This window comes from Sus scrofa, chromosome 14, assembly GCF_054392235.1.
Source record: "Sus scrofa isolate SSC_HxYL_T2T_F1_AM1 chromosome 14, Sscrofa_HxYL_maternal_Yorkshire_Landrace_v2.0, whole genome shotgun sequence".
NCBI lineage: Eukaryota > Metazoa > Chordata > Mammalia > Artiodactyla > Suidae > Sus > Sus scrofa.
Genome location: NC_139396.1, coordinates 160,524,211 through 160,537,782, shown reverse-complemented (window position 1 = coordinate 160,537,782; position 13,572 = coordinate 160,524,211). Strand labels below are relative to the sequence as shown.

At 51.0% G+C, this 13,572-nt stretch overlaps 2 long non-coding RNA genes across 3 annotated transcripts; one reads left to right on the top strand and one right to left on the bottom strand.

The window, feature by feature from the left end:
• Nucleotides 1–1,379: 1,379 nt before the first annotated feature.
• LOC106506151 (uncharacterized) lies at nucleotides 1,380–3,491 on the bottom strand. Its single transcript, XR_002338843.2, has 3 exons — nucleotides 3,452–3,491; nucleotides 1,723–1,820; nucleotides 1,380–1,535 (listed from the first exon to the last, which is right to left on the bottom strand). It is a non-coding gene; the product is annotated as an uncharacterized LOC106506151 (long non-coding RNA).
• A 355-nt stretch (nucleotides 3,492–3,846) lies between these two features.
• On the top strand, nucleotides 3,847–12,438 carry LOC110256831 (uncharacterized). Of its 2 annotated transcripts, none has more exons than XR_014826200.1 (3): nucleotides 3,847–4,094; nucleotides 8,343–8,565; nucleotides 9,141–12,438. It is a non-coding gene; the product is annotated as an uncharacterized LOC110256831 (long non-coding RNA). The 2 variants fall into 2 exon arrangements; XR_002338842.2 differs by lacking the exon at nucleotides 3,847–4,094 and adding an exon at nucleotides 4,475–4,515 and having other exon boundaries at nucleotides 9,141–9,386.
• Nucleotides 12,439–13,572: the final 1,134 nt, after the last annotated feature.

Sequence of the window (13,572 nt, the reverse complement as noted above, 5' to 3'; positions counted from 1 at the left end):
AACATATATAGTCCATCTATCCATCCATCCCTCTACCCTATCTATCCATCTATCCATCCATCTATCCATCCGTCTATCCATCTGTCTATCCATCCATCCATCCATCCATCCATCCATCCACCCTTCTATCTATCTATCTATCTATCTATCTATCTATCCATCTATCTATCCATCTATCCATCCATCTATCCATCTGTCTATACATCCGTCTGTCCATCCATCTATCCATCCATCCATCCATCCATCCTTCTATCTATCCATCTATCTATCTATCCATCCATCTACTCATCCATCTATCTATCCATCTATTCATCCATCCATCCATCCATCCATCCTTCTATCTATCCATCTATCTATCTATCCATCCATCCATCCATCCATCCATCCATCCATTCATCCATCCATCCATCCATCCATCCTTCTATCTATCTATCTATCCATCCATCTACTCATCCATCTATCTATCCATCTATCCATCCATCCTTCTATCTATCTATCTATCCATCTATTCATCCATCTATGGATCTCTCTACCCATTTCTCTATCTACCCACCCCCCACATAACCAATATGATGTACGTAGAGAGAGGAGAGAGGTTTACTGTAGGAATTGGCTCATGCAGTTCTAGATGCTAGCAAGTCTCACAGTCTGTTTTCTGCGAGCTGGAGACCTGAGAAAGCCAGTGGTGTGGTTCTGCCTCTGTCCTAAGGCCTGGGGACCAGGGTCCGATGATGTCATCTCCAGCCTGGGGCAGGAGAAGACCCATGCTCCAGCCTAGGGAGTAAATCTCTCTTCTGCCTCTCTGCTCTATGCAGGCTTTCAGGGGATTGGCTGAGGCCACCCACCCTGGGGAGATTCAAATGTCCATCTCATCCAGAAACATCCTCAAACACACACACACACACACACACACACACACACACACACACACACACATAAATGCTGAGCCTAACACCTCAGCATCCTGCGATCCAGTCAAGGTGACACCTGAAATTAACCATCACCGTCACAGAGCTAAGCCGTGGAAACGTGGGGCCCACACTCCCACCCAGGAACAGCCTGGTGGACGTGACCCCTCCTTGGGGTGTTGGCCTCTGTTCCATGTGACCCTGCCACCCCTTCCTCTCCCACCTGCAGCCCTAGTTGGCTTCCCCGACTTGACCGTAGCCTTCCTCATCTGCGCCCTGAACATTTGGGTCCCTGACTCTAAGATCATTAAATGTGCTCGATTTGAAAACTGGCCTAATACAGCATCATAAACATGTATCTGAATAGTTTAACTTCATCAGCTCGAGTACATTTCAAATGAATGCTTAGTTCGGCCTGGTGCATCACATCGGACTTTTTCGGGTCTGGCGATCCTGGCCTGCGAGTCTTACCCTCCTTGCCGATGTTCCCGGAGACAGCGGCGCTGGTTTGGTTTAGTGGGCAGCGGGGGTGAGAATCCTCTGTTTCCTCCTGTCTTCTTGCTCTTGACGCATTTCCAAGGCCCTGGCCCTCCCGTCTCGAGCAGCACAGCACAATCCTGTCCAGCCCTGCAGAAAATTCCAGGTGGGTCAGGGTTCCTTTGGCCCCTTGGAGGCTTACCAGCAAATTCATGATGCTTTCAAAATCCCGGGGTGGGGAGGCGTTATTTACTACCACTTATTCGTTCCCCACATTGATGGGCTTTTTATAGCCCTCAGGTTCCTAATACCTCCTCTGGCCCCTTCTCCCCCTCACCTTCTGGTCCTTGGCAGAGAGGAGGGTTCAGTGAGGACTCAGAATCCAAGGAATAAGGAACAGGTGAGGATTCTCCTCTCAGCAGTGGTCCAATGGGTCTACAAAGGATGAAGGGGAGAGATGCCCTTAAAACCGATTCCTCCAGCAAATGCCCCAAATCTGCTTGGGCTTTTGTCCTCCTCCGCCAAACCATAGTTAAGGGCTCCCTCTCCTCTGCTTCTGGATTTCTTATTTAGTCTTGGAGAGGAGGTGGTGCTGCATGGGGAGAGGGGCCAGGCGAAGACACACGTCCTGCACTAAAGGATCGCTCTCCAGGGCAGTGAGTGTGGGAGGTGAGTATATGGGAGGTGAGTATAAGCTCATAATACTCAGATGTGGAGGCTACTGAGCAAGGGCGGCCCTGGGGGTACTGCTTGCTCTTCTGGGGGCTTCTGGAGCCTTGGAAATACAGTGGGGGCTGAACTGCCTCTGGAGGGAGAGACATGAGCCTGCCAGGGGGACCCTGGTTTGTGCCTCTCTCCTCTATCTGGGCAAGAACAGGGCAACATGTGAAAGAGAACCAACTGTTCCGGGAGAAACGTGGGAGCGATGTTGTGGTCTTTCTCCTGAAGCTGCGGTCTTCAAAAGAATGGGGTGAAATCAACATGAGGGTGAAAAGCCCAAATGAGGCTGGTTTCCATGTTTAAGTTCGTGATGAGTGAGAGGGAACAGGAAGATGGGCTTTATTCTCCTTTCCAGGCTCAGACAAACTCTGCTGGAGCAGAGGAGGAGAGGCAGCGCTGGGGTTGGCCTTGGGCAGAGGAGCGAAGCCACGAGAAACCTGCTCTCTGTCCTCTGACCTGGGGACCAGGTCAGCAGATTCCTGGGCGATGGCCTCAGGGAGTGTCCAGCCTCCGCTAGCCTGTGTCTTCACCTTCATTCCAGAGAAACTCAGCCTTCAGCGTCCTGGCTCCAAGAGCAACATCTGAAGGAAATGCCAGGTTCACGAGCGATCTGTGCCCCTTAACAGCGCCATTCCCCCAGCAAGCCTTGTGCTGAAGCTTCTGGGTCACCTGGGGGTCCTTGGGGTGGGGGAAGGGGCCCTTGACAGCCTCTGTGCCCTGGGCCATAGACCTGGCTCCAGATTCCCTGAGAGAGAAGGGGGCAGCCTCCAGGGGCACCACCACTGAGACTGAAATAAACTAGGCCTTGCCTGGCTGTCCTCTTGAGAAGCACTTGGCAGTGCCAGAGGGTCGCTGTGAGCTTGGGGGCGGGAGGGGGGGTCCCAAACCTGAGCAAGACCCCATGAAACCCTGGTTCCCATCACGCCCCGTCAGCCGAGACCATTTTCCCCAGAACCATGGCCAAGATGCGGAGCGTGGTCCACGTGCGCCGAAAACCCCAACCTCTAAAATCCACTCTGACGATGTGATTTAATGCAAGGCTCTGTGCTTGAAACCGGCCCAAATCAGTTCAGCCCTTTCGTGAAGCTCGTTCCCCACGTGAGCACGTTTATTCATGATGCTGCGTGCATGGAGCGTTGGCGTTCTCGGATAAAATGCTTGTACGCTACTTAGATTTTAAAAAATAAAATCCAACGACGGCCCTTAAACCGGTAAACCAATTGCAGCCACCAGAAAGTCTTAAAAAGCCAGACACCTTCTAAAACCCTTTTACGGACACACATGGTGAAAGGGCTACAAATATTACTGTTTGCGAATAAAATGTAAATTAGTGCTTTTGAGCTCACCTGTGCGTTTTCCTTTAAAGCCAGTGATTGCATTTGAAACCTGCAATTCTCAACAAAAAGAGAAAAGTTCAGTGCTGATTGCTGGATATTTTGGACCTCCCAGGGCAAACATTAACTCACAGAGCGGCCCTCTGGAATGTAATAAGCGAACAATGCTGGGATAGGAGCCAAGTGCAGCAGCCCTGGCGCCGGCAACCGAGGGATTGGCCTCCTGGTAATAGGAGCGGAGCGGGGCCCAGCACTTCTGTTAGAGGGGAAATGACTTACTGTGATCCTTGACTTAGCCAAAGGAGTTTTAAACGGAGGGAAGAGCTGGCAAAACACAATCGCCTGCACTTTTCACAGTGTTTTCTAAAACAAGCAGAGGAAATCAGGAGAAAAGACTGAAGTCTATTACATTTGATCCAGTTAAGTCAAGAGTGGAAGCTTTTTAACGGCTGTTATTATTATTTTTTTTTGGTGCTTTCTCATCATGTTCCACCACCCAGAAAGCACAGACGTAAAGCAGAAACTTGAAACTGCTCTCGTTCCAGCAGAAGGGCACCCCAACATCGCATTATTGACAGGCGGTCTGGAGCACGGACAGCTGCAGAAATTGTACAGCTGAAGTTCAATTCCCCGGGGTGGGAACGATATACTGAAGGTATTAATTCCGTTTGGAATTGTTAAAATAGGAAAAGGTTATGGGGCTGAGGGAGGGACCTGCCTTTTCTTCCTGCGAACAAAGAAAGATTTCGGTCTTCCCTGGTGTCCTTGAGATGTCATTTCCAACCTTTTGAAACTGTATCTGATTATCCATGTGGCAATTAATCATAATTAAGCAGGCCTGAGGTTTGGAGAGGTACAGAGAAGGTGGCCCGGAGCTGGCTTTGGTCCCTGGTCCCTGTTTTTGGCGGCAGAGCCTCATTTTTTGGAGCCCTGAGAAAGAGAGGGAGGCGCGGGGTGGGGTGGGGGGAGCGCCTGGCGTGGGAGGGGGCAGGGAGCCGCCAGCTCCCTCCTCGTGTACCTTTTTCTTTCTCTGGCGATGGCAGTTCCTCACCAAGGTCCAACACGTGGGAAGCCAGGTAACAAATTACCTTTCTAATGCCAAGCGATTTGGATGCATTCTTACCAACCAGATTTTTTCAATTTATTACAGGAAAACATTCAATCATTATATGCTGGCACTGGGTCTGGGGCACGCGGAATTCTCCACTACCCGCTCCGCCCCCAGTGAGCATTTTAAAAGCTTAGCAAGCCCAGAATGCCGTCTTATTAAAATTTTTTATATATGTATAATTAAAATACGGGGCTGGCATTCAAATCGTTTTAACAGATGTAATCGGACACGCGAGGCTCGGGAGCCCAGGTCAGCGGAGGAGAGACAATGGCTGCTTTAACTCCGGACCTGGGCTCAGATTTCTGTTTGCACATGGGCCCAATTTGTACCATTTATGATTAGGTTTAAGTAAGTTGATGTGCTATTTATTTAGGAGAATTGCCATTTCAGATATTACCGGTCGTCCCTCCACGCTGCATGGTCCCGCCTGCGCTCACGTGGTCTCAGTGCCGGCCCCGCAGAGGGACCCGGCTCTTGCCTGGACACTCATCAAGGTCCCCAGGCCGGTGGTTTGTGTGTTGTGCGGACAGAGACAGCTGCAGCAAGGTGGGGTCAGACCCCGGGCCCTTGTGGGTAGCTGGGCCGGCACCAAAGGGGTTGAAGTCGCCCTGAAATTCAAGTGCTCCAAGGCTACACTGTTCGTCAACTGTCCCTGACACGTAGGGAGGACGGAGCACTAAGAGAGGGCCCCCCTGGGTGCTGACCCCACACCCCAGAGGAAGAAGGAATCTGCCTCGCTGGCCTGAGGGATCAAAATCTTCCCTCTCTCGACGGCCCTGTATTCAATCAGAAGTTTTATTTATTTATTTTTATTTTTATTAAAGTACAGTTGATTTACAGTGTTGTGCCAATTTCTACCATAGAGCAAAGGGACCCAGATGTGTGTGTGTGTGTGTGTGTGTGTGTGTGTGTGTGTGTGTGTGTGTGTGTGGTGTACAATCCCTTTCTCATATTATCTTCCGCGGTGGTCTCTCCCAAGAGACTGGATAGAGCTCCCCGTGCTGCACAGCAGGACCTCATTGCTCATCCCGGCTAAAGGCAATAGGCTGCATCGACTCACCCCAAACTCCCAGGAAGCTTTGTAATATCGATTGTCGTGAACCAAGATGGCCCATTTCCTACGCTTCATCCACCGTGTTGATAAGCGAGTGCTTTATGTTAAATTTGGTTCTAAAGGCAGCAAGCCAAGGTCTCTGTTCCTCTGTAGTAAGTGCTTATTCCTCTACCTACGCCCTCGGGGGTTGCCAGGCAGGCACCTGGCTGCTTTCTAGCTTCCCCTGGTCCCTTTCCTGAAGCCGCTGGCTCTGTCACCGGGCCTCCCCTGTGGGTGCGGCTGCTCTGCCTCTCTCCGCCTGTGTCATGCTGGCCTTCGTCCTCGCCTTAGCCCCACCCCAAATTCAGACCTGCCCCCTCCAAAGGGGTCTTTGTACACCTCTTCCCCCCAATTTAGAAGCAATCGTTCCCTTCACTGAGTTTCCAAAATCCTCATTTGATCTTGACCTTGTCCCTCCCTACGTGTCAGGGACAGTTGACAGCTGGTCTCCACCTCCTCTTCCGTGTGGAAGCCGCGTGGGTGTGTCACGTGGACACGCAGACCCTCTTTCCTGCTGGGATAGAGTTATTATCCCCAATGTAGACAGACCCTTTGCACGTTGATTTTATCACACAATTTTCTCAGGTGGCTGATGTGAGAGGTGAAAGCCAGAGAAGAAGGCTGGGTCTGTGTCCCCAGCCAGAAACAAACTCTCAGCCCTTTTACCACAAGGTCATTCCAAGGCCACCCCACCATCTCCCACCCTTCCCAGAGAGAAGGTGCCTAAGGGGCTTTCAGGAGTCCAGGTGGAAATCCTGCATGGGTTGTCACTTCTCGGCCAGGGCAGAGCACAGTAGGTGCACAGTCAGTGGTCTGTCCGTAGGCAGCTGCCCCCCGCCCGCCCCAGGACTCGAGTGGCCCCGGGGCGTCCTCTCCTTAACCCAACTGGCTTCAGAGCTGACCCCGAGGTGTTCTGCTTCCCAGGCTCCTTCTCCATTCCCACCAATTCCACTTTCCAGCGGATCGCCCTTTGCCACCGGTTGGGGTGGGCGTCTGCTGGAGAAGTGGCGGGGACTGCCAAGGGATGTGGGTGCCAGGGTTCCTGGTTTTCCAAACCTGCTTTGCACTTTAAGGAGGGCTCTGGTCCCCAGGCTCCCGCCTCGTTCCCCTTCATGTATGGTTTAACACGTGATCAGCAGCTGGAAATCACATAAAGATAAATTAATAACCACGGCGCAGTTGCCTTCCAAAAGAAACAGCTATGGCAGGAAAAAAAGACAACAGAAGTGTGACTCATGCTCTCTGGCTCCAGCCACTTCCCATTTTCCTTACGATGATTGCCCTTCGCCTTTTAAGTCTTAAGAAGAGATAAGATAAACATTTTCGGGGAGAGGGGAAAACATTACAATTCTTAAAAGGGGTTGGGGCGGTCTTTTATTCCAGAGGGATCTGGAATCCCCATCTCATTTCTGGGACTGGATTTTTTTTTTTTGAAACACGATTATGCAAATGGCTGCTCTGGGGCCTCCTTTCCCTCCTGGCCGGTGTGGAATGTTCCAGGCTGTGAGGAATGCATGGACACACAGTAGTGGAAACGCAAAGCCCCCTCTGTTCCGGCACCTTGAGGAAGAAGTCAGGCGTGTCTGAAGAGTGGCAGTGAATTAAAAGCCAGGAGTGAACACATCCCGCTAAGGGGCTTCTTCACGGGGTTGACACTGTGCCTGTCACAGTAAGCCAGGCACCTCTTTTGCATCAGAGGCACTTCTCCAGCCAGAAATGGGGGGGGTCTCCCCTTCATCCTGGACCCAGGCTCTGAGCCATTGTCCATGCGTTTAGCAGCAAGACGCCAAATCTAGACCCAAACCTCTTTCGGGACACCTCAGAAAACCATACCTCCCGTGTTCTGCCCTCCTTCCCTTGTCTCCACGGGGCCACCCAGCCAGACATCTGTCTGGAAGTTGTGTGTGGACAGCCCCACCTCCCTGGCGACCACTGCTGAGAGGCGGGCTCCCCCTGTGCCGGCTGGTCCTGTGGCTGAGGAGATGTCATGTGGATGTCCCCGCACGGCCCACTCCTCCTGGACCCACGGGTCACTCTGGTGGCTTCTTGGTAGGACAGAAAAGAGACGTGACAAGTGGTATTGGGGCCAAGTCAGAAAGGCAGCACGCTGACTGCTCAGAGCTGTTGTTGCACAATAATGCTCTGGGCTCATTCATTAGGCAGAAGCTCGTGGGGATGGGCTCTGGGCAGCGCTGGCCTGAAACACGGAAGCCATCTGCGGACTAAAAGGTGACCAGCAAACTCCCTGTGTTACAAAAAGCCAGCAATTCAGGGACTGCTGTTCCATGGGCCTCCCAGGAACCGAATCCTTTAATCCTCACGGCCACCGAGGGGCTGAGAGCCGTGTCACCCACGATTCCTAGTTGAAGCACCGAGACGGGCTAGGAGCCCAGGGTGGATCCAGCCTATGTCTTCACAGTTCACGTCTTCCTGGGGCAAATATAATTCTATTCTTCCACGTGGGGACTTTCATGAGTTTTGGTCTATATGCTTTGCTGCATCAGCTAAAAACTTTTGGATAATCTGCATGAAATTTAAACAAAATATATCTACTACTATTGTTCAAAGAAATTAAGCATCGTGGGATTAGAATTAATAGTACAGATTGGGGTGGTTGGGTCTGGTGGGAAGGCATTTTTGATTCTCTTTGGGTTCTAATCCTTCTGTTTCTTTTTTACTTGTTGTGTCCCTCCCTCCAGTTTAAGCCTGGAATGCCAGCTCCCATTTACGTTCCCCCTCGAGGTCAGGGAGCCACAGGAAAGCGCAAAGGCTGAGGGAGGAGAGGCCCCCCGGATGGGTCCCGCATGCCCTTTCTGCCCTGACCTGGAAAATTCACCTGGAAAACCCACGAGGCTCCCAGGGCAGATGGCCTCACGTGACCCAGATGTCAAGCCATCGCGATTCCTAGAGGGAGCTTGGCAGGTGAGGTTGGGGGGTGGGGTGCGGGGTGGGGCAGGTGGCAAGAGAAAGGGAAAGAGAGGCCACCTGAAGAGGTGGCCACTGGTGGCTGCGAAAGGTCAGCAAAGAAATGGGGACCAAGCGTCCTGTCTGTACAGATGAGTTTCCCAAGGCATCTGGCTTTGCTTTGCAAACACCGGCTGGCTTCCCTGTCATTTCCGTCCTCTTGCCTTTGGCCTTGGCTCTGACCCGCTCAGTGGGCTTCTTCTGTCTCTGCTGCTGATGCCTGAGTCTCGGGGGGGGGGGTGCGTCTGAGTCTGGGGCGGGGGGGGGGGGTCGCGTCTGAGTCTGCGGGGGGCGGGGGCGCAGAGCAGAGGGCCTGTGCAGGGCCAGCCCCAGGCTGCCCACACAACTCCCGTACGTGGCCGTGCCCACCGCCAGGGCAGACGTCCCTTTGCCAGCTGCATTGAAAAAAATCTCAACTTTGCGAATCACTCCTCCTTTCAACACTTGGTTGCTTGAGAGAAAATCTGAATATCAAGCTTTTGTAGCTCTTGCCTCAGAGACCTCATAATTGTATCTTCTCCCCTCCCCTGCAGGCTTTCTCGTGGGGACCAGCAGGAATCTAGGCGGATTTAAACAGAAACCCGACTTCCTGGGCTTTAACAGATTTAAACAGAAACCCGACTTCCTGGGCTTTTGCGTTCATTAAACTTGGGGCAAATGTAACTTTTTGTCTCTGAGAGTTTAAAACAAAACAAAACAAAAACAATCTTCACTGACCCCTAAAAAAGGCTCAAAAAACTTTGGAAAGTTCGAAGAAGGACTCAAATCCCTCTTTCGATGGGCTCGTTACTCAGCGCTCAGAAACACCAGGACGACACCTTTCACATTTAATATAACGGATGGGAAAGTTTTTGGCAGATGGCTTTTTTTCAGGAAACCGTTTTCTGAAAAAGACATCCTGGTGGGGTTCTAAGCGTGGGTGCCTGTGCCCTGGACCCGTCGCTTACCCACAGGGCACCGTGGGCGCCGTTCTCCACTTTTGGCCCCTTTAGAGATGGGAAACGCGTTGCCGCTTCGAAAGTTCCAGATGACCCACAGGTGTGCCTCCGTCGGGAATGCTTTGTGCCCCTGTAACAATCACGAGGGCCTTGTCTTTCCAAGTAGTTTATGTTTCAAGTCAAACGTGGGGTGGGCTGGCCGCGTCTTGAGGGATGAGGAGGCGTTCCAGAACTGTTCACGCCTTAGCAATAATCCTGCAATATATTAGGACGAAAGTACAAAAACAGATGCTGGGGAGAAGGCAGGGCTCCTTGGCCGGCCCATTCATCACATTTCCAGCCCACACCCAGGGGAGGCTCTGCCGTTGGGTCTTCTCCAAGGCCTCAGCACAAGCGAGACTTTTTCCCACAGTGTTGCCTTCTTCTATCTGCAGTGTAAAGTCGGCTCAGGAAAATTCCCTATTTTTGTCTTTCTGGATTAGACGGCAGGGAGAGGAAATGGACCTGAACTGGATGGATTTGGGGTTCATTTGTTTTTAAACAATCCGTTGACACAAGGGAAGAAAACTTTTCCCGAATCACAGAACGTGTCCGTTTTGCTTTGGGGGAGTTGAAACCTTAGGAATTAAATGCCCCTCGGGGCTGAGGGGAACAAGTTGCCGCGTGGAGGTGGGGGGCGGGGACCTACCGAGGTTCTGGGGACACCAAAATAGTCCCCGGCCGAGTGCACGCGGGGTCCTGTGATGACTTCCGCCCACGAGTTTCATGCACCGTCGCGCGGGTCCGGGAAGGGAAGCTCTTTGCAGCCGCTGGCTTGCGTTGCTGCGCTGGGCACACGGTATCCAGGCGAATCGCCACATCCTTTCTCTCTGTGGTCATTGGAGGCTTTGCCATGAATCACTCATGTGGGGAAAGCAGGGCAACCTTTATTCCAGAGAAACCTCAGCTCCCATTTGTTATGCATTCTCTGACTAAGGGGAAATTCTCTGGGGAGCGGAAGTGGAAGTGTCAAGTGGATAGAACCTTCTCGGGGAATGAAAATACTGATTTCCTCAACCAGTAACGGACGGAGCCCAGGTCACGGCCTCCTCTGGAGCGTACTGGCCTCTGCAAAGCCCGGTGTGCCCTCCAGGACTCCCTTACCTGGGAGACCTCTGTCCTCTCATCGGAAGCTCTGGGGATTGTACTGTAGGGTCACGTTTACCGAAGTTGTCAGTTTACACCCCAAACATGTGCACAGGTTAAGACCGGTTGTTAAGCTCCTACTGTGCCAACTCGAACCCTGTTTTAAAGGCTGACCGGGAAGCATACTGTACCTGGGACATTCCCGTCTGTGTCCACACGTCCCACAGATTCGGAGTTTTCGAAAGAAAGGAATTAGGATGAGACCATCCACTCCATTTACGCATACGACAAAGTCCGTTATTTAAATTCATTTCTTGCGTGACTGAATGTAGTCGTCAGGCAGTCTCTTTGTTCGCGTTGGATGTGTTTTGCCTGAACAAGGAGCCGTGGAAGCGGAGTTCCTTGTGGTCTCACATCCTTGAAAACGTCCATCCTGGACAAGGTTGTACAGGCACCTGGCGGAAGTTATTTTCCGGGCCCTGGCGCTGAGGGCTGCAAGTGAGAGGACCTTGAGCCTCCGCTTCTCCCTGGGTGCTGTCCTAACAAAGAATCTTTGGGCTCCAATTAAAATAACTCAGAATATCTCAAATAGAAAAGAGCATGTCTTGAGTGGATTAGTGATTCCAGCTATGCCTGGATCCAGACACTCAGTAAAATCCTGAGTCTATACTCATGCTCAAGGCATGCGGAGGTTCCCAGGCCAGTGATCGAACCCGTGCCACCGCAGTGACAACGCTGGATCCTTAATCCACGGCACCCCTAGGGAACTCGGAGGCTATACTCTTTTTAAAAGCGTTTTCTTTTCCTTTCACCAGTGTTGTCTTCATGCTCAGCCTGGCTGCCCCTGCGTGGGGGCACCAATGACCCGCAGCGGGTTGGCAGCGGCCAGAAACAGAACCCAATTCCAGCAAAAGGCCTGGTGCTGAGCTTCTCGTCCAGGGTGGTCTGCGGGTTCCCCCGTTGCCAGGTCCTGGCTGGAACTGACCAGGCTGGGGGAACCTGCCCACCCAGAATCTCCTGAGATGTGTGAACTGAGTGTGAGAGGGGCTGAGTCTCCGTACAATACGTACCATGTTGTGGGAATTCCGAAACCTGAGGATATGCAGAAGTTTTGTTATTCTTGACTTCATGGAAGATGTAGATTTTTCACTTCTTATCCATTAATCTTTCCTTGTTCGTTGGTTTTTGGTAAATCATTCCTGGGGGCGAGCACAGTAAGAATGGTTTTACTCTTCAGTCTATACCCGAAGCTTTGCCACGTCTACGTTTTGAGGAAGTCAGGATGCTAGGCAGTGTTCACCAGGATGGCCTTGGGAGGCTGGGGCAGTGATGGCTGTGGCAGAAGCACCAGGACCCCTGAAAGTGCCGAAGAAGTGGGTGTTAGGGAGAAGTACCTGGAAGACATATGGGTCATGACTATAGATGGAATAGCCCTTCATTGCCATATAACCAAACAGCGTGGCAATCCTTAATCGTGGTCTCGGGAGCGTGGTGGTGCCAGGTTGTGCCTTGGTTCACAGGTGTTTTAGAGGAAATCCTGCAAAGCTCTCTCTCGAAGGGGCCCTGATGGACACACCGCACAGACTGGAGAGGGGGACCTTCAAAGGCCGGGAGCGGCTTTAAGGGAGGGTGTCGTCATCTTCTAAACATATTTTATGGATCTGTGATAGTCCAAATTAAAGGGATTGCAGATGCCTTTCTCTGCGCTCACACTGAAGGTTGTTCATAACAAACGCTTGAGCAAAAATAAAATCCATAGCTAAGCCGTGTCCGCTGCCTGACCCCTCTGTGGGTTAAAACAAACCAAATCTTTCTCTGTGTCTCTCTGTCATTCTCCTTCTCTTTCTTTCTCATCATGATGCTAAAAATATAACAATCAAAAATATCCATTTCTGCTTTCAAAAGACTAGTAAAGCAGATTATACGGATGCTTCCTTAACATGTTAAAATCATAATAAAAACTAAGTATCAAGCTGAATGGAAAAACAATCATAAAACGATGCCCAGCATTGTTTAACTGAAGTAAAATTCACAAACAGCTGAATCCACTAGGCCTAAGTGTACAACCGGATAATTTGGATAAGCGTGTGTACTTGTGAACCCAAACCTCCATCTGGATAAAGAATGTCTCCATCACATCACAAGATTTCTCCCGCCTCCTTCTAGCCAGTCCCTGCTTCCGCAGGTCGCTGTTTGTTCTCTCTGTTCCTGAACCACAGGTCAACGCAATTACTCAGAATGCACTCTCCCGCACTTGGCATCAGCGACGCATAATGTTTTTTTTTAAATTCACCCATGCTGCTATATGCATCATTTTTACTTTTAGTATGAGTAGGAGTGAGAACATACCACACTTGGGTCATTCTCTGCTGGTGGTTTCCAGTGGGGGCTGTTACAGACATAGCCGCAATGGACACGCACGTGGAGGTCTTTGCAGGCTCACACTCAGGCAGACCTCAGAGACAGGGAGGGTTGGTTTCCAGACCACTGCAATAAAGCAAACGTTGAAATAAGTCACACGAATTTTTTGGTTTCTCGGTGCATATAAAAGTTATGTTTACGCTATGCTATAGTCTATTACGTGTGCAATCATGTCGTGTTTAATAAAACAATGTGCGTACCTCAATTAAAATTTTTTATGAGGTCCTACTGTATAGCACAGGGAACTGCGTCCAATATCTTGGGAGAGAACATGACGGGAGACGAGAAGGGAAAAAGGATGCACGAAGGGCTCACATTGCTGTACAGCAAAAAATGGCACAACCTTGTAAATAAACTATAGTTTTTAAAAAAGAAAAAACATGTTCCACCGCCACCTGCGCCTTCGACGGCGGTGACCGCTCACCACTTGGGTCCGTTGCACACATTTAAGGGGTACAATGTAACGATTCGACCCACATAC